This window comes from Canis lupus, chromosome 13 (genome assembly GCF_011100685.1).
Source record: "Canis lupus familiaris isolate Mischka breed German Shepherd chromosome 13, alternate assembly UU_Cfam_GSD_1.0, whole genome shotgun sequence".
NCBI classification, from domain to species: domain Eukaryota; kingdom Metazoa; phylum Chordata; class Mammalia; order Carnivora; family Canidae; genus Canis; species Canis lupus.
Window position 1 is genome coordinate 19,951,759 of NC_049234.1, and position 21,320 is coordinate 19,973,078.

At 40.1% G+C, this 21,320-nt stretch overlaps 1 protein-coding gene and 1 long non-coding RNA gene across 2 annotated transcripts in view; one reads left to right on the plus strand and one right to left on the minus strand.

The window, feature by feature from the left end:
- SNTB1 (syntrophin beta 1) overlaps positions 1-21,320 on the minus strand; it is a 232,668-nt gene that overhangs the window by 167,918 nt on the left and 43,430 nt on the right. The gene's annotated exons all lie outside the window — the stretch shown is intronic.
- The window catches only part of LOC106559625, a 44,941-nt gene continuing 30,544 nt past the window's right edge, over positions 6,924-21,320 (plus strand). Inside the window, exons 1-2 of the long non-coding RNA XR_005368600.1 lie at positions 6,924-6,976; positions 7,113-7,195. This is a non-coding gene — a long non-coding RNA (uncharacterized LOC106559625). The remainder of the gene's footprint in view (positions 6,977-7,112; positions 7,196-21,320) is intronic.

The window sequence follows — 21,320 nt, forward strand, 5'->3', positions numbered from 1 at the left end:
TTAGCACAGTGCTCAGGACTTATCAAATATTCAATAAATATTGTGTTGAATAAAAATAATAGAGACCCACAAAGAGGAAGAAGGCAGATTATAACTTGAGAAGTTCAAGACTGGTGCTAAGTTTTATTTGCACAATAGTCATGAAAGCTAATATTTATTGAGGGCTTAACATGTGCCTGGCTTTATGCTACCTCCTTTAATGCCTGACAGCAACGTTAAGACCACTTAATAGGTGAAATTGCTGAGGCCTTTGGAAAATAATACAGCTTCAGTTATCAAATGAGCAGATGCAACTCTACGGTTCTCAGCAGGATTTAGCAGTCTGCGCTGTATTGTGACGGCAGCCCCTCGCACACCGGTACACAGTGGGAAACAGAAGTCAATCCAGGATGCTCTTAGAATAAAAAATAAATTTATTATTAAAAAAAACAAAGCAAATCTCAATAAACTGCTGTACCACTGTGAAAATAAAATAAAATAAAATAAAATAAAATAAAATAAAATAAAAATTAAAAAAAAAAAAAGAAAGGAGGAAGAACTGGGAGGAGGAAGGACAAGCAGAGCCAAAGTCGGCTCTCAACTACTCCCCCAAGTGTTTTTATTGTTAACTATGCTCTTTTGAAGGTAATCCTTAGACTGGTGGACAATGGGGAACTAGAGAGAGAATAGCTTAGGCTTTGCAGCAGGCAAAAGTTGGCTGAAAGTATGGTAGTGGTAGAGGGGGGACATAAAGAAAAGCTGCGAGGGACCACCTGGTGGCTATTCCATTAAGCTTCTGACTCAGTTCTGGTTCAGGCCATGGCTTCAGGGTTGGGAGATCAAGCCCCTTAGGCATCAGGCTCTGAGCTCAGCAGGGAGCCTGCTTCTCTCCTTATCCCTCTTTCTCTGACCCTCCTACTCATGTTCTCTCTCCCTAATAAATAAATATTTAAAAAGAAAAGAAAAGCTGAGAGCCAATGAACACGAATCTGCTTACTTCAAAATTCTATCAAGGGTTACTTTCACTTGAGACCAAAACTTCCATGGCTGGAAATAACATTTCCATGATGTATGTAGGGAGTCCAGAAGCAAAGCATATACAAAAAGGGTTCACAAACACCTTCCAGTGAACCAGGTTGGATTTTATTAGAGGGCCTCTCCCTCAGTCTGGGCCCCCCAGGGATTGCCATGCCAACCATCTATTAATATGCAAGGGCTGATGTGGCAGGGCTAAAGCATGGAAGCCTTGGAAGCCAGAAGCCGGAGGAAAATTAAATGCACTTCATTCCCATAAGCCTTCTGATTACATTACCATACCGAAGCCACAGGCGCACATATTTTTTTCTCCTAAATCACACCTGGGTGAAGTACTCATTAGCCCTCACCTGTGTCTTAACAAGTTAACATTCTCAATTCTCTCTGTCTTAGTCTGTGGGGGATGCTGTAACAAAATACACAGACCGGGTGGCTTGTAAACAACAGGAAATTATTTCTCACAGTGCTGGAGGCTGGAAGTCTGAGATCAGGGTGCTGGCAGAGTCAGGTGAGGGCTCCCTTCCAGGTCCCAGAGTTTTCATTGCAGTTCACGTGGTGGAAGGGTCTAGGGAGCTCTGTGGGGTCTCTTTTATAAAGGTGCTAACCCCATTCTCAAGGATTCCATCCCTCAATACCTAACCACCTCCTGAAGGCCCTACCTACTAATACCATCACATCAGGAATCAGGATTTCACCATATGAAATTTAGGGGCACACAAACATTCAGAACATAGCACCCTCTCTGTGCTCTTTTCTATCACTATCCACATCTCCTTCTTCCCCCTTCTCCTCTCTCTCTTTCTCAACAGTTTTCAACATGGAATCCAAACTTAAATGTCAAATGGTTTGCTTATTCACTGACATGTTAGCATGATGGAGCCAGCATGGTGACACAGTAGCCCAAGTGATGGATCCACCTTCAACCTGTCCTGTGACCTTGAACATATCACAAAATCACTCTGAATTTGTGTCTTTACCCATAAGACAGAAGCATTAGAACTGTTTTCTCTATTCCATGGGGCTATGCAAAGTTCTTTACAAATGTTTCGTTTAATCCTCTCAATCTCGTGAGACAAGTATGTATTATTACCTGAATAATATATTTAGGATACCTAAATATATTATTTTTCCCAAAAATATTCAGGATACCTATTTCACAGAGTTAATGCTCTAGATAAATCATATAACATGTGAAAAATACTCTGTCAACTACAAGGCACCAAAGAAATGTTAGTTAGCTAATAATTTGTTCTGTTTAAATAAATATCATGATTTATACAGTGGATGTTCTAAGAGGGGAGGTAAAGGCAATTTATATCCAAACTTGACATCATTTCCTATAAACTAGCAATTTTTGATAAAGAAAGAAATGAAAACATGGGCAGCCTGGGTGGCTTGGTGGTTTGGCGCCGCCTTCCGGCCAGGGCATGATCCTGGGGACCGGCATTGGGTCCTAAGTCGGGCTCCCTGCGTGGAGCCTGTTTCTCCCTCTGCCTGTGTCTCTGCCTCTCTCTCTGTGTGTGTGTGTGTGTGTGTGTGTGTGTGTCATGAATAAATAAATAAAATCTTTTTTTAAAAAAATGAAAACGAAAACAAGCTCAGAAAAACCTAACTGCAAGCACTATCCAGAGATCAGGGGACACCCTGGAGTTCTGAAGTCACTTAGGGGAACAGGCAGCTGTTGATACTCTTAATGGCTGAGGGAAGATCCAGGGTCAACCGTATCAGGGTCTGTCTTCATGAGATCTGGCTTCAGCATGCTCTCCACCTATCCTTGCAATGCAGTTTTCATTTGCTCCTTGTGATCCTCCAATTCAGAACTTTTCCAAACCCTCTGTCATTTGTCATAATGTATAATCCCATTTTTCATCCCTGGTAGCTCTCCCAAGAAGACATGTGGCTAAACCAATCCCGTGAAGTGTTGATGAGTGCTGAGGAGTTACCATGTAACCCCTGAAAGTGGGAACCTAACAGTGTGGTAGGCCAGGAAATGAAGAATTTTAGGTAGGCCTACTTGTCACGAATCATCATAATATAAGCAGTAACATCCACCCAAACTTGTAAAGCATGTTTTGGATGAAGTAGGACTTTCTTTTAGAGTCTACTGCAGATGATCCAAAATCTTATGTGAAAAATAGGATAAGGAGTATTATTTTCCAGGCGCCTGGGTGGCTCAGTTGCTTAAGGGTCCAACTCTTGATTTCAGCTCAGGTCATGATCAGGGTGGTGAGACTGAGCCTTGCATCAGGCTCTGAGTTAGGGGTGGAACCCACTTAGGATTCTCTCTCTCCCTGTCCCTCTGCCCCTCCCCACCTGCTCATTCTCTCTCTTTCTCTCTCTCTCTCTCTCTTTCTCACAAAAGAAAAAAAAAAGATTATTTTTTTTTTTTTCAAATAAGGAAAGCAAGTCTTGGAGAGGCTGAGTGATTTCTTTCCTCCTGCTTTCCCTCAACACACCTCTTCCTTCCTTCTTCAATGTAACAGAAAGTTTCCTCCTTATAATTCACCATTCATCCTAGCTCTGTCCTCAAGAACTGTCACTGAATATTATCAACCAAAAACCTAAAAAAAAACACTTTCAACCTCAGAACATCAGGTACCTAAAAAGCCCTATGTAAACTGCAAGACTCAATACAATATAAGCTATCTAACTTAACATAACTTCATCCATCGTTTTTTTGTTTTTGTTTCATTTTTTTTTTTTAGCAAAAATGACAACGTTTTTATTGTTGCTTGGGTTGTTGTGTTTTTTTTTTCCATTCAAAGAGGGCAGCTCCAATAATTTCTGAATCTGTGCTCCATTCTGTTCCAATAAAAAGTAACCAGAAGACCTAACTCATCAACCATTTCTGCAATTCAGGAATAAGCTAAAATTTCAAAGCAAATCATTGTTCCTAAGAATTGTTCTTCTGTCTGGCAGCAGAGGTGGGTGTGACATGGGCACAGCAGTGAACTATGGAAGCCTAAGCCATCCTCAGAGTGGTGCAGATCTCCCCTGTGAAACTGTGTCCAGAGCAGTGTTCACTGAAAAGCTCTTGTGATTTCAAGAGAAAGAACAGAGTTAATCTGGAAAGAGCTCCATGCATTATTGGAATTATTTTTAAAATAATCCCTCTCCCTTCCCAATTTTCCTACACCCCGTGCATCCTCAATCAGGGAGCCCTGCTGACAGTAGCAGATGCAGGGTCTCATTAGGTACCAGGACCCAGCAGGGCTGTGAAGTTGAAGGGAAATTGGCCCAGCCTCTCCAAGGAAATAAGCTAGCCTAAGGAGAAGAGAGGAATTCCAACAGTGGCTATTGTTCTGGGACAAAGGCATTCAGTCTGAGTTCAAACACAAAAGGGTCCTTCTGTCACAAAAGGGAATTTCCCAAGGAAGACTAAGTATTTCTGTGCAAGTATTTAGGGACTCAAAGGATGGAGAGCAGGACAGGAGGGCTCCTGATAAACCAAAATTAACTTTTGCAGAGGAGTTAAAATGAGCTGTTATGTGATGTTGGATAGGAAATATTTGGGTATCGTGGAAGAAGGAAAAGAAGAAAGGGTCAGAGAAGCTCAGGGTCCCCGGTGTTTGCATTGGGATTAAACACATCTCAAGAGCTTTCATAACAAAAAGATTGATGTTGAGTTCCACACTCTCCTGACATTTACCTCAACTACTAGGTATTAAATATTTACAAATCACTTGGGCTTGAATAGTGCTTCCTAATTCTTCTTCAAATTTTTGCCTTCCTCACATAGAGGGGAGTGTTACTATCATTCCTATTTTGTTGGTCAGGAAGTGGGAGAGGAGGTCATAAACGCCAAGTGACTTATTCAAGATGGCCAAGTTAATGGAAGAGTTGGGGCTGGCATGGGTGATAAAGATGCAGTCAGGCATGAACCCATATTCCCAGAGTAACCAATCCAGTCCCAGGAAAAATCACCTAATGAGACTAAAAGAAATTCAACAGGAAAGCAACTGCCTGCTTCCTTTCCAAAAAAAAAAAAAAAAAAATCTATGATCTGTGTTTGCCATAGGCAAGACACTGGCTTCTTCCCCCTTTCCATTTTTCAAATTTTGATTCTTTAATTTTGGTCACATGAGAAGGGCTGGAAGGGAAGAGGAGTAATGTATGACTTATAAATATGGCTGAAGGGATGCCTGGATGGCTCAGTGGTTGAGCATCTGCCTCTGGCTCAGGGCCTGATCCTGGAGTCGTGGGATCGAGTCCCATATCAGGCTCCCTGCATGGAGCCTGCTTCTCCCTCTGCCTGTGTCTCTGCCTCTCTCTCTCTTTCTGTGTCTCTCATGAATAAAATAAATAAAATCTTTTAAAAATAAATAAATAAATATGGCTGAAGACAAGGTGAAGTCTACAGCAGCCACGCCCTGATCATGCTTTCCATGTATGCTGAGCCATGAAAAGCTGTCATGTCAAGAACATGGCATATGCTCTATTTTCTATTTTACACAATAAAGCATCCAAGTTCAGATTCTCTATCACCTCTACATCTTTCTTGTATAGAGTGATCCCTCAACGAGGCATCACCCATTTCCTTTGCTGGATTTTGCAGTCAGATGATAATAATGACTAATAGTTATAGAGCATTTAGATGCACCAGACACATTATCAACACATCAAATCTATTTACTCAATCTTCATGGCATCATTATGAAGTGGTTACAATTATTACTACCATTTTACAGATGTAGAAATGGGGGTTCTGCATCCTTTTCATTCATGCCAGCCCCAACTCTTCCATTAACTTGGCCATCTTGAATAAGTCACTTGGCATTTAGGACCCCCTCCCCCACCTCCTAACCAACAAAATAGGAAGGATAGCAACACTCCCCTCTTTGTGAGGAAGGCAAAAATTTGAGAAAAATTAGGAGCACTATTCAAGCCCAAGTGATTTGTAAGGCTGATTACACCACAGGTAGTCAGCAACAGAGCAAGGACTTGAATCCACAGCTCAAGCTCACTGTTTTTTTTATTTTTTAAGATTTTATTTATTTATTCATGAGAGACACAGAGAGAGAAGCACAGACATAGACAGAGGGAGAAGAAGTCTCCCTGTGGGGAGCCTAATGCGGGACCCAATCCTAGGACCCTAGGATCACCACCTGAGCTAAAGGCAGACGCTCAACCACTGAGCTACCCAGGTGCCTCCACAGCTCAAGCTGTTAATCACTTAGGCACAGTAACATTCTCTCAGCTTCTGTCCATACCCTTATGTCAAGCCATGAGTTTGCACACAAGGATGCATGTTCTTGGTGTTCAATGTATCCACTTCCACTTCTTACAGCTCTTTTTCTCTTAGATGAGGCATTTCTTCACATGATCATATCCCAGATGTATATCCAGATGTATGACCAAGTCTTGATGGCAACTATTGAATGATTTTATTTCTTTGAATTAAAAATCTCTAGGTAACTGATTTATGTTTTCTGCATTGGTACTCAGATATACATGATTAAAACTGTAACCATATAATGTGGTATTTTACCCCCTTCTGATTTTTAAAAATGTGAATCTGAGCATCTTCCCCATTTTTACCTTTCTTTTTTATTTTTAAAGATTTATTTATTCATGAGACACACACACACACACACACACACACAGAGGCAGAGACATAGGCAGAGGGAGAAGCAGGGTCTTCGCAGGAGCTCGATTTGGGACTCGATCTCGGATCCCAGGAACATGACCTGAGCCAAAGGCAGCCACCTAACCACTGAGCCACCCAGGGGTCCCCCCCCCTTTTTTGGATTTATTTATTTACTCTTATATAAAGAGTCTACAAGCTATATAGCCCATGTGCCAGTCTGGCTCTTGGCTTGCATTTGTAGAGCCTGTATGCTAAAAATAGTTTTGTTTTGTTTTGTTTTGTTTTGTTTTTAAGGTTGTAAAATAGCATAGAAAGAAGAGGAGGAGGAGGAGAGGAAGAAGGAGAAAAAGGAAAAAGGAGGAAGAAGAAGGACAAGTATGTATTAAAAAGTATATGTGACCTACAAAGCCTACAACATTTACTCTTTGGCCCTGTATAGAAAAAAACTGCTGATCTCATATTTTATATAACTCTAGGATTTGCCTGAAAAATGTATTTTCTTTTTCTCTAGGTATTTTGTTCTGTCCATTGCCATGATCAAATATTCTCTTCATCTGATCAGCTCATATCTGAGGAAATAAATCAAGATCATAGGTATGATGGTGGCAATAAATAGTAGTGTGCTGGAGCTGGCTTGCATAACAGATCATGTGCATATCTTCCCAAGTCAGTATTTGATGACTTTGTCTTGGTACCTGGCAACAAGCACAGTGGGAGTGTTTACACCATGGAAATTGGCAAACACTGCCACCTCTTACCTAACTATACGGGAGAAAAATACATCATAGTAACTCCTCATTCTTCAAAACTATCCTAGGGTCAAGATTAAAGTTGGGTATGTGTAGGAGATACATATAAAGACAGCCTTTTATAAAATATGTTGAGAGGGATGCCTGGGTTTAGCGGTTGAGCATCTGCCTTTGGCTCAGGGTGTGATCCCGGGGTCCTGGGATCGAGTTCCGCATCAAGCTCCTTGCATGGAGCCTGCTTCTCCCTCTGCCTGTGTCTCTGCCTTTCTCTCTCTGTCTCTCATGAAAATCTTAAAAATAAATAAATAAAAATAAAATAAAAAATGTTGAGAAAGTAAGAGTTTACTTTTTTAAAATAGATTTTATTTATTTATTTGAGAGAGAGAGCATGCATGTAAGCATGAGCAGGGGGAGAGGCACAAGCAGACTCCCCATTGAACGCAGAGCCCAACGCGTTCCCAGAACCCTGAGGTCACAACCTGAGCTGAAGGCAGACTTTCAATCGACCGAACCACCCAGGTGTCCAGAGAAAGTAAGGGTTTAACTCAAGAGTCACAAACCCAAATATCCACAGTGGCTGGGCAGATAGAATAAACACCTGAATGGGTTGGATAATTAAAAAAAAAAAAAATTGGAGATAACAAGCCTGTGCAAATAAGAGAAAAAATCAAAGATATTCAAATTTTTAAAAGAGAGAGAGAGAGAGAGAGAGAGAGAGAAAACAAGTCCTTTGCCCGTCAAGCTTTAAAACACTGCCTAATAATTTATGGCCAATGGCTTAAAGAAAACATTTTAAGGCAGAAATCTGTGCCTTTAAAAACATTCTTCTGCCTCTCCTGGGCATTGTGCTGTGTTGGTTTGAAAAGAAATAAAAAGGATTTTCATGAAATATAAGGAAAAGTGTACTGATGCAGGATTATTGAGTAAGGGATGAATTACTGAGACAGGTAACTGGCTCACCAGTCCTGGAGGATGTTTTCGACAGCATCACATTCATCTGAGGTCATTTATTTTTCTACAGAAGGTGGAGAGATTCATTGATAGGATGCCCCTAAGCATCCTGCCCCAGCTGTAGGAGTAGAAGCTTCCTCCTATTTTGGGGTAGAAGTTCTCCCCTTTTTTGGATATTTGTTAACTCTCTCAAAACATATGGGTGGCACTTCATTAGGTTGTTCCATTCAGGAGCTTTAAATGATCACAGACTGGAATCATAGATCTGCCTCTCAGAGTAAGAAATTTCCTTCCTCTTTCTGGAAATTATCAGACTGATAGATTTTTGTTGTTGTTGCTGCTGCTGCTGTTGTTGTTGTTGCTTTTGATGGGGAATCCTATATACATGTCAGAGAAGGCCCCAAACACAGCATGTATTTCTCAAAACTAAGCCAGGGCTCTCCAGTGGCTCTTGCAAGAGGAAGGGAGGAGTGAGAGGACAAGTAAAATCAATAGTGACCCCAGCGATCAGACTTATGGCAACTCTCAATTCAGGTTTTTAATAATGACTGGGAAGAGAGAAAGTATATAGATTTCTAAGTGTGCAAAAATGAGACATTCCAAAGAAATGTAAAGTGAGGTAGAGGTAAACTACAGGAAGCTCTCTTGCTGCCCTGCAGAGGGACACCAGAGGAAGGGCTGCCCCTTCCATGAAGATGAATGCAAAAAAATGCATTTAGGGAAAGATGACACCTACAGAAAAAGAGTGTGAACCACCCTTGCAGTCACAGAAAAGCATGGAGGAAGCAAGGATGCTGTATTCTAAAGATACCATCGAAGGTGGGCAAACAATTCTGCATCGGAAAGTCTGTTTTGTTCTTTTTGTCCTCCATCGACATTGCATCTATTAGGTGTTAGGATCAGGAAATACTGTAACTAAAGTGGTTTAAAATCAAATGACTAAAAAGCCTTTTGTATGTTTGCTTTTACAATTGCCGTGGACTGAATATTCGTGTCCCCCCTACACCAAAATTCCCATTTCGAAATCTTAATCCCCAGGGTGATGATTTTAGGAGATGGGGCCTCTGGGAGGTGCTGCTTCTTCATAAATGAGATTAGCGCTCTAATCAAAGAGGCCCAAGAGATAGAACTGTTGAAATCACTGGGAGGTGCTGCTTCTTCATAAATGAGATTGGCGCTCTAAAAAAAGAGGTCCAAGATATAGAATTGCTGAAATCACTATATGGAACTCCTGAAACTAATACAACACTGTATGTTAACTCTACTGGAATTAAACTTTTTTAGAATGACAAAAACAGAAAATAAAAAAATAAAAATAAAGGAGGCCCAGAAAAGCTCCCTTGCCCCTTTTGCAGTGTGAGGACATAGTGAAAGTACAGCTGTGTATGAACCAGGATGTGGGCTCTCACCAGACATTAGAATGTGCCAGCATTTTGATCTGGGACTTCCCACCACTGCAAGAAATAAATATTTATTGTTTATAAGCCACCCGGTTTATAATTTTTTCTTATAGCAGCCTGAACAGACAAGGGAACAATCAATAGTCACTTATCAGGAAACTGGAGACCATTAGGTGTATGCATAACCATGTGACAGAGTCACTGTTGAACCAGAGCGAAAGCTCACTGCATGCTAATGGTGGGGGCTGCCATTTGGTTCTAAAATTTAAGGCAAAAGTCCTGAAGGATGAGAAATTTCTCAATGTTTTCTACATGGCACCATATGTGCAAACTTTTAATGTAATTCTTGTGTACATTCAAGTCAACAAAACTCCTAAGAAAAGGTCAAGAGGTTCTACGAGCAGATGTTAGGACAATAGAGCCATTCTGCCTTTAGGATAACAAACTCGAGCTGTTCATGGAAGACAGGTACAGTATCCAGTGTTCTCACTTGCCTGCTGGGTATCTGGTCGTTCCACTAACATAACCCAAAATGCAAATTAAAAGACCTGCTTTTTCTCTTATGAATATTAAGGAAGGTGTGGAGTTGGCCACTTGGCCCAGAGCCTTTGGGTTCTCAGTGATTGCATTATGGAAGCAGAAATTCTTCTTTCTGGATCTTTCTGTTCAAATGTACTGCAAGGAAACCTCTGATTTGGGAGGCCTGGGTAGCTCCAGTGGTTGAGCGTCTGCCTTCAGCTCAGGTTGTGATCCTGGAGTCCTGGGATCGAGTCCCACATCAGGCTTCCTGCATGGAGCCTATTTCTCCCTCTGCCTATGTCTCTGCCTCTCTCTCTCTGTGTGTCTCTCATGAATAAATAAATAAAATCTTTTTTTTTTTAAAGGAAACCTCTGATTTATAGGAACAGAGTATGTGAGGGCAATCCCAATGAGGCTTAATCTTCAAAAGACACAGATCTTAAAATGACACCGAGCATCTGACTGTGTTTCATTATCACTCAGAGTCTGGAAATTGCAAATAACACAGAGGTAATTATGAAAACACACGTGACACGGTTTCCTTGGCTTCTCGATCAATGTTCTGATACCTGGCCAGCATCACTCTAGGTAACTGATGGCTGTAAATGCAAGCTGGAGTAACCAGACCATATTAGGAGAAAGCTGAGTGAAGGGTCACACACAGGTCTGTATTTACAGGGCTGTGCATCCGCGGAGGAAGTCACACATCTCATGGAGCCTGATTTGCAGCAAAGGTGCAAGTAGTGATTCTCCATCTCCTGATAAACTGAGACCCTCTTGGAATCTCTGAATACACCATTAAATTAACAGCAAGTTGTCCAGCGACTGAGGCACACTGAGAGGGGCAGGACTCCTGTGAGTTTTGTGGGTGTCATCATTACTATGTTGGCAGGTGGTACTGAAATTGCTAGAATCTTTGTTTTAGTTTGTATGTCTCAGACCAGGGCAACAGTACTGTTGTTATACCATAGGGCCCAATGAAAGAAACATCGGGCTTTCTTTTTTCTTTTTTTTTTTTTTTTTGCTCAGGAAATCCTTCCTACAAAAAGGTAATGTGCCAGGGAAATTCATGTCTTTGCTTCCATTTATTTCCAGATTTATTAGGAAGAGAAGCTGATTAAATCAGCCTTGAAAGAAGGTTCATCTACTTCTCTCACACTAAAAATTTGCTAGTATTTCTCATTTCCCTCTTAAAGCAGACAGATCCATTTAAGCAAAGATCAATGTTAATGCAATTCCCTGAACTAGAAAGATGTACGGGTTCCTAGAGCTACACAAGGAGATGATCATGAACTGTCACTTGTCTTGGTCCTTCTTCCAGCCTGCGGGCCGACTCTTCTGGAGAAGAAGGATCATCTCACTCATTCAGTTACAAAATAACTTTTCAGTTACTCTTAATATGTTTGATATGGCATTAATTCCATTGTTTATCAGTAAATAGAAATGTACTGCTATAATTGCTCAATGGGTTTAACGTTTTCCTTTAATTTTAATCTTATTACTATTTTTTAAAATGTTGGTAGAGTTTTTCCTGAACAAACCAAACCCTAATAGATGCTACACATAGATTAATCTGGAGCATATAAAGGCAGTTTAATCATGAGTATATGCAGAGCTTTCAGCCACTTTTATCAATTTACCCTAAGAAAATTATTAAGAGTTGAATAAAGATTTAGTATGTCAACATGGATACTTTGTAATAGGTAAGTAGAAAGCAACATATATAGTCAACAACTATTTTATATTCATTCCTTCCAGATGTACTCTAATGCAATGAAGAATAATCATGAATTTTTTTCTTTTTTTTTCCTCTTCTCTCCCCCCCTCCTCCCCACCTCTTCTTCTTCCTTTCTTCCTTTCCTCTCCTTCCTTTCCTTTCCTTTCCTTTCCTTTCCTTTCCTTTCCTTTCCTTTCCTTTCCTTTCCTTTCCTTTCCTTTCCTTTCCTTTCCTTCTTTCTTTTTTCCCAATAAAGATGTCTGTGGTGGTATATTTTAAAGTAAAAAAGGCAGGTGACAATACAGAATATATAGTGTGGCCCTATCCTTGCTTTAAAAATATATATCAGCATATCCATGCTCCCATAGGTACTTATACAAACAAAATAACCTAGAAAAACATACCGATTATTTAAACGTAGTTGTTTCTGTGTGGAGAGACAAAAAGTGATTATTTTTTCCCTCTTCTTCCCTCTATTTTTTTCCCCACAAGAAATACATTTTATACGTTATTAGGCATTTTCTGTTGAATGAGATGTTGAAAGGACTTGTTTGCCAGAATTTTAACTACTGGATGCTTGCAAAAGAATACCTGTTCACTTCGCTAAGTCACCCAAACCTTGCACTCCCTTCTCCTTGGCAATCCAATGGCCTTCTCTTAGAGAAGTTACACTCTGACTCTATTCAAACAAGCTCTGCCTGTTGTAGCAACAGCTGACATCCTGTCCCATTCCCCTGAACGTGAAGACTCCTGCATTCTCTGTATTTAGATCAGGGAGTTGTTTGTTTGGGAGTGGGTTTTTCCTCCCTCTCCTTTTTAACTTGCTCTAAAAATATATGCACAGAAATAAAGATGACGGAACACAAAAAATTCGGTCCTCATCCTTCCGTGGTCTGGGAATTGTGGTCTGGAAATTCAACACAAAGGATTTGTTTTCTGAAGCATCTGGCATACGCAGGAATCGTGAAGACCAGAGAGGAAGGGGGATGGTGAAGTGATTTGCTGTCTGGGAAAGCCAAATTCGTGCATCAGGAGGCCACAGGATGGCTCTGGAACCGCCCAGGGAAGGAAAAATAGTTTCTTGAATTTACTGTGTAACTTTAAGGCAGAGAATTCCAAAGAAAAATCAAAGACGAAAATTTCTTCCAGGGATCCTGTTATTACTACTTTGGTGCCCAGCAATAGACTAGAATGGCACTAAGGACCTAGCTTGTGATGCCTGGGTGGCTCAGTAGTTGAGCATCTGCCTTTGGCTTGGGTCATGATCCTGGGGTCCAGGGATCAAGTCTTGTATCAGGCTCCCTGGAGGGAGCCTGTTTCTCCCTCTGCCTATGTCTCTGCCTCTCTCTCTCGGTCTCTCATGAATAAATAAAATCTTTAAAAATAAATAAATAAAGACAGACAGACAGACAGACAGACCTAGGTTTGTTTCACTGCCTTCTGGTTTTACAGAGCATGTTGTGGGGACAACAGCCTCAGGCATCTGAGTCCCCAGCCATGTAACTTCACAGCTGCAGGACCCCAAGTGAGGCATTTACACCTATCTCTCTGCGCTTATATTTTCCTTTTCTAAAAATATTAGAAATAATATTCCCAACCTTGTACTGACTTCGTAATTGTTACTAATTATATATGTAGTGGGTAGTACAGTATTTTGCACCCAAAAGGAAAATAGTAAAGGCTAGCTATTACTAATAAGATAAATGTAAGTAATAAAAATATTATTATTTCTAACATTGGTTATAATACTATCTTCTAGTTTGCTTGATTTTTTTTTTTTTTTTAACTCTGAATCAAGGGAATGCCTGAAAAAAATTCAGAGGACAGCCTTCCAGGGGTTAGTCAAGGAGGTCTGGGTCAGAGCTTATACCTAGCAAGTACTTCCAATGATCTGTTCTCCCCAACTTTTTAAATTAGCTGCTAGGGCAAACCTCCAACAGCCCCATGATTGCAGGAGGAAGTAAGAGAGACAGCATAAGCATTCTCTTTCTTCCATGCATGGTTGCAGAATCTAGTTGCATCTCAGGCTTAAGTCTTAAATTATTTCTTTCATTGTCTGTTATTAGTTGACCAGACTGCTAACTGAGAAGCCAAATCTTTTTTTTCTTTAAGACTACTTAAATTTATCGATCTTTGCATGTCAAGAGTTGGATCAATATTCTCTACATAAACCACTACGTTCCTTCTGTTTATCTACCAAGTACATTTTATTCTACTTCTCTGGCAGTATCTTGTGGTCGTCTGTGAGCTGTGAAGAGGCCCTCTCTTGTGCTTGATGGCTCGGTATTTTGGTTATTCTGAAAGTCTTATGAAAATATGTTGATATAGGTTTGTAAAGAAGAAAACTGAAACAGACTGAGGGGAAATTGGGAACCAAATATCTTTCTCATCTTTATATTGCCACTGAAAGCCGAGAGGTGGCTTACCAGCTGCCACACATGCCATTGGCTTGAAATAGCATGGAGAGGTCTGTGCTGGCCTCAGGATCCCTGTCTGCCAAGTGCCTACTTGTGAACTTGGAGAACTCCTCATTTGTCTAGGTTCTATTTCCTCTTTAGATGTACAGGCTGGCCAAGTCCTTGTATGAAAGCTATTAAATGAAAAAATAAAAATAAAAAAACAACAACAGTAACAAAAGAGAAAGCCATCAAATGGTTCTTTCTAAGTTTTAAAGTTTTTACTTTGTAAATCTCCAGCAATCACGGGACGTGAACAGAAACCTCCAGTTTCAGTTTTTCAAATAAATCAATCATAGACCTGATGATTTTCATTATTAAGAAGTATTAAGAAATCTCATGTGATCTTTCCAGGCCAAACTTCTCTACCAGAGACAACTTATTCCATTACTTAGGGTAATAATTCTTCCTTCTTTCTTTCCCTTCTTCCTCCCTCCCTTCTCCTTTTTCTTCCTTCCTTTATTCTTTCCTTCCCTCCTTTCATCCCTTCCTTTCTCCTTCATTTATGTATTTATTAAAATGCATCCCATAGGGACCCCTGGGTGGTTCAGTAGTTGAGCCTCTGCCTTTGGCTCAGGTCATGATCCTGGGGTCCTGGGATGGAGTCCCAGAATGGACTCCCTGCAGGGATCTTGCTTCTCCCTCTGCCTATGTCTCTGCCTCTCTCTCTGTGTCTCTCATGAATAAATAAATAAAATCTTTAAAGTAAAATAAAATAAAATAAAATAAAATAAAATAAAATAAAATAAAATAAATAAAATAAAATAAATAAAATAAAATAAAATAAAATAAAATACACCCCAGAAAGTCAGAGACTGCTCTATCCCTAGCACCTAAAACAAAACTAGGCACAGAATGAGCCTCATTATTTGCTGTTTGAATGAAAATATAAACAAGGTCCCTTTGCTCACAGAGCCACAATGTCATTACTCCTCAGTAATTAACATGGCAGCAATTATTACTATACCACAGTATTACTACCATGCCAAGCAATTGTTTTTGATCATTATTTTACAACTGTAACTCCACAGTGACAATGCTGCTGACACAGTGCAGTAGTCACTGTGCCACCTGCTTGGGGTTGGGGCAGGTGACCCAATAGGCAGGATAGATGCAACTTGCCCTTGTTTTCTCAGAGCTTACAGTTGAGAGATGGTGAGAACCACTGAGCAGATAATTATACAAGTAATAAAACTGTTATATGTTCCAGGGTGGAGATGCATAAGGACGTTCTGAGAACACATACAGGGAGACCTAATCTTGTGGGGGGGAGGAGGGAGTAGAGAATGGGGCCAGGTCAGGGTAAGGTGCCCTGAGTTAGTGACAATTACACTGCAATCTAAAGGGTGGGCCAAAGCTTGTCAAAGGGAAATTAAGATCTAGGCAAGGAGGCAGCATGTGGGAAGCCGTGAGGTGAGAAGCAGCACATCTGGGAACTGCTGAGAGCCTTGGAAGGAATGTAGTCAACACAACAGAATAAAGATGGTGAGCAGTGGAAATTGAGGAATATTTAGAAGGTGGAACTGGCAGGGCTTGATAAATAAATTCATGAAGGGATAGAGACAGAAGACTCAAGGAATGCCTCAGGATTCTGGCCTTAGTAACTAAGTGGCTTTATCTTTAACTCATTTTTAGAATTTTAATTCATCGTCTTAGTGTCTTTGGGGAGAGGGTGTTGCAGAGAGAAAGATGCTATAAATGTGCACCAATTCCTTAGCTTGCCCAGCAAAGCCCCACAATGGTCTGATCTTTCCTTCTCTCTCCCATCCCCTCCCCAACACTATGCTTCAGGCAAAAGCTCACAGTTCCCAGGCATTTGCTTGCTTTTCCTTTTCAGATCTCCTCTGTAGGGGAAAATCCATCCACCATTTTCCATGTAATTAACATTTTAGCTTGTAACAACACCAATAGTCACTTCCTCTCTGACACCTCTCAAAATAGGACTGACACCTTCCTTCTTCATTCCCTCCTGCACTTCAAAGCAGCAAACTTTCAACTTAAACGCTAGACAGGCAAAGAGGTATATTTGCAAAAGAGGGTCACTTGTGTATAAATGAACCTGGCTGTATTGTACATTGGGTGGGGCTGGGGAAGATGTGTCTAATCAGAGACAGTCTGTCCTACCTAAAAGGCTTTTCAGCTTCAACTAGTCATTACAATGGGAATTTGGGCTAATGTTAGTAGATCTGAGCTCTTCAAAAGCAGCTCAAAATCTAAGGTGTGTGTGTGTATGATCTCTCAATTTTTCAATATTGACAAAAGAACACTTACTTTTTAAACTCTGAGCAGGCCATTATAAATATGCCAGTTTGTAACTTCTGCTCTTCGGATTTCATCTTCATTTTGCTTCTTTTTCTCATCTCTTCTAATCATCTTTATCATGTTTATTCATCTCATAGGTCTACACATAAGCTTCTTAAAGGCAAACAGTATGGCATATTCATTCACTACTGCATCCTACGGCAGCATCCCAAGCCTCTGGATGCCCAGGGTGGGACAAATATTGTGTCTGGCACATACCAGGGGCTGAACAACTACTGTGAATTAATGCAGTTATACTGTTAATCAATCCATAGAGATTTGCTAAGTGTCTGCAACAAGAAACAACTCGGTGGGCTCCCAACTGCCCCCAACACCAACTGAAACTCTTTCATTAGTGATTTATTTGTTGATCTGGTTTCCCTTGGTGTCACCCTCTGCAGGTAACCCACAAGGTGCTTATCATTCCTTGACCAAAATCAAATCCATCTTTTCATGTTTCTTCTCTCCTAAATCACAGTCCTCGAATGCCAGTCACTGCTCTGACTTTTGATAATGTTGCCAATACAGTTTGTAAAGCATGCTCTGACCCTTAGAGGAAAGAAGCTGCAGAAAAGGGACCTGATTATAAAATAATTGAATACACCAAGGTGTATCTGGCCTTCTGTTTAAACAGAATTGACTCACAAAGGGTCACGAATGCTCATTTGTTCAGAGAAGAAGGATGCTGAGAGATAAGGATGAGAAGCAGAAGGGACATTTCCATCTGTCATGAGATGTCAGGCAGAAAATGAAGAGCTGGCTTCTATTTTACAAGCAGAACCAGCTTGATGCATAAGCAAAGGGAGCTGTGATTTAAGAATGTGGAAAGGCTTCTGGTAAATTGAAAAGAACCTTGCCCCCTCCCTGCAGCCAGACCTCTGACCCAAACTACAATTCAGGCATCCCAAATGCACAGAATCAGCTAGTTCCTTCAACATTACAACGGTGTTTCCTAAGGAAAGGATTCCTCGTCTAGGGTTAAGGGATTCCATCTAATGACAAACCAATGATCACCCACTGCAGCTTTGGAGAACAAAAGAAGGAAGGACAGTCACAGAATGGAGACGTTCTGCTGGAGGGGAGAAAGAAGTGAGACGGCATATAAGCAGAAGGTCAAGTGAGGGCCCGAAGTGATCTCAGGGTAAGGAACACTGGGAGTAAATGTGAAAAGACAAATTGAATTTTGATGAAATTTGATAGGCTGTGAATGTATTGTCCACATTAACAGGACACCTGAAAAACCACATGAGGGTATTATCACTAACAAAAGAATTTTAGACATGACACATTGGCAGAGGACGTAATTTGGGACAGGAGGGTTTTATGAAGCCCTTCAAGTGACTCCTTACATGTGTTTATTTCCACTTTTTTATACAACTCTTTCAGATAGCCATACAAAGTACATCTTAAAAGTTAGGCTTTTTATGTAAGAGGTCTGTCCCCACAACTGTGTCTCTACCTGCAGAGGTGAAAATACTATTCTTGGCACTGGAAGAAAATGTCTGGTCTTACAGCTGGCCCCATTTTTCCTTTTCCCTCATGCATCTGGCTCATGATTAAAGCTTTATTCCCTTGTGTATGCCAATAGAATATTTTATTAAAAATAAAAACAAGTTCTCAACATAGCAGTTCAATTAGTTCTTAGCTATATCATCCCGAGCTACCTACTTAAATTCTGTAAGCTTCTATTCCTTTTTCTATAACATGAGGATAATAAGAGTATGAGGATTAATAGAAATATCAGGTTAAGGGTCTAGTTCAGTGTCTGCTCACAATGGTGCCCAATAAATGTCAGCAATTATAATCTGGTAGCTTTTCTCACCCATTCTCATTTATTCATCTTGTTCTAGCTTAAAGCAGTTAACCACAAATGGGGCAACGCAGCACACTGCTCACCGTGTCACTTAACATGTTCTAGGGAATATTGGCATTACAATCTGCTACCTATTATTGGTGACAACCTCATTTGCTCTTGCCTACAAACCTCCCTGAAACACTACCTCATGTATTTGTCTCATTAAAAACAACACGCAAAGTAAGAAAAAAAGAACATCAAATTTAAAAAGATAATTAACAAAAGCCATGCCTAGTAGAAGGGTAGGTTTACTTGGTTCATTAGACAAAAAGGTAATGAAAAATCCAATTTGATCTCAGGTCAGGCTACTTGGTTAAGTTAAAGTTCCTAGAAACACTGGGGTTAGCAAAAAGCAAACACATATGTATATATTATATATTATTTTAAATAAATGTTATATAATTAATATACATACATATATGTATCTATAAAATATATTAATTATATATTTTAAAATATATTGATTTATATATCATTTATATAAGTATACATATAAGCATATAAATATATAACATTAATTTTATATATTATATATAATATATAAATGTAAAAATATTTATATTATATATATATAAAATTTAAAAATCACATCTCTGAGATGGAAGGAAGTTGTAACAAGTGATTGAGCTAGAATTCAGACCCAGGTTAATCTAATTCCAAGACCTATGCTCTTAAGAGCAATGGTATATTATCTCTATGGCTCATTATATTTCAGAGATGCTGTCAAAGAGATCCCTAAATTAGGAGGTATTCTGGACTAGATAACCTTCCAGTTCCCAATCCTCCAAATGGTTAAGATTCCAGAATCCATGATGAACTTATCTAAAATAGTCATTCCCTCCCCTCTCCCCAACCCCAGTATCATTTTCTCTTTTCTATCTTTGCTTTAGTTTTCAAAATAATACTTAATGCACCCAGCATCAAAGTATCTATATGTGTGTTTGTTTTGTTTCTTTCATTAAAATGTAGACTCCATGAGGCCAGAAACTTGATATTATTCATATCTGCATCTCTAGTACTGGATTAGAACAATAAGAATAGATGAGAACAAATATTATAATTTATTCAATGGATGGATGGATGGATATGGATGGATGGATGCATAAGGTGGACAGATTTATTTTGGTGCAGGACACCCACTTGGGTAATGATGTGGGAAAATTTCAGAGGGTGCTTATATTCACAAGGCAGGCTTTGGGAACCTTATCTGAATGGGCAGAAGATGATTATAAGAGGGTAAAAGGAGTTAAAGCTGGAGAAGCTAGAGCCAACACATGGAGAGCCACAAATGCAAGATACCTCGTAAAAGTAATAACATGAAAACCATCTTTCTTCGGTTGGGTTGAACAAGTTGGGCTGGCACTTGCAGTAAAGCCCAGGAAAGAATCATTTCTACTTTTAGGGTCTATAGTAGCTGACCTAGATGGAAATCACATTCTGTCCAATTCCCTAGCTTGAGGTAATGGAGCTTTTATTTTCCTCAAGACAATTAGCTTAGGACCTGAGATAGAAAGCAAAGAGAAAATCAACTGCTATATTCCCTGTGGCACAGAGATTAAAATCTAAGGCCTGAGGGATAAAGAAATTTAAGTTCCAAGGTCCAATTTTTGCCTGCCTGTACAGTTCAGTCACATCTTTAAGTTGTCTTTTCTACATAGGAGGAATCTAAGTTGTCTTTTCTATATAGGAGGAATCTCATCTTTTGCTCCATGGTACAGGATGGAATATGAGGTCTCTAACTACATATCCCTTTCCTATGAGATGTCAGAATTGACAGTAACCATGGCCACAGTTTATTGGTGCTTTCTCAAATGCCTGGCTTTGGGCTGGGGACAAGGTGGGTAGGTATTCATTAGTCCATAATCCTCTAACAACATTGCAAAATGCTAATTTTCAATTTCTCAAGGTCACACTTTCACTCAGTGGGGAAAGATGGATTCAAAACAGATCTATCAGGTCCCCAAACCTGTTTTCTACTGAAAGGACCACATTCCTACATGATATTGGGTAATAGGTTCTCAGCTGCCAAGGCCACTGAGCAATGATTAAGGGGAATTGTGGGGATGGGAGCAGGGTGAGGTACAATGGCAGGGTGAAGAGGAGGCTGAAGAAAAAGAGTGAAGGAGTCCAAGAAGATCCTGCTGGAGCTCAAAAGAAGAGTGAAGAGTAACTCAGAGACAGGACACCTGGGCCAGGAGATTGTTGAATCAGGCTAAGTGGCCAGATGTGGCAGCTGTATTCAAGTATTTGAAAGGTCACAAAGAATAAAGAACTAATTCATTTTGTGTTTCAAAGGAGGGTAAAATTAAGAAGTAGAGCAACCAGATTTTTATTCATGAAAGCACTCCAAATCCCCCAAGATGTTTCTAATGTCCATTTTTAGTTTCCTTGGCCTAATCCTCTTCCCTTCATCTATGAAAAGCTCTCCCATATTCCAACCACAACATGGGGGCGTCCTTCCTTCCTGGCCACTGTGACCTGCAGAGGTATAGACACTCGATGGAAGTTAAGTGATCCAGGTCTCTCCTCCGCACAGGGAACAAAGGAAATGGAAAGAACAAATATCAAACTCTTTATAATCATGAAGCAGGATGTACATGGGAGTTTGGGAAGTTACTCCAGGGGCTGAGTGTTCTGCTAAGTGGGGAAAGCCAATCTGAAAGAATGAAGAAGAGCAGAGAAAATCCCAGATGAAGAGAGGGAAGGAGGATTGTAAAGAAGGCAGGGAGAGGGCTGGAGATACTGAAATTGACCGATTTGTAGTATTCAAA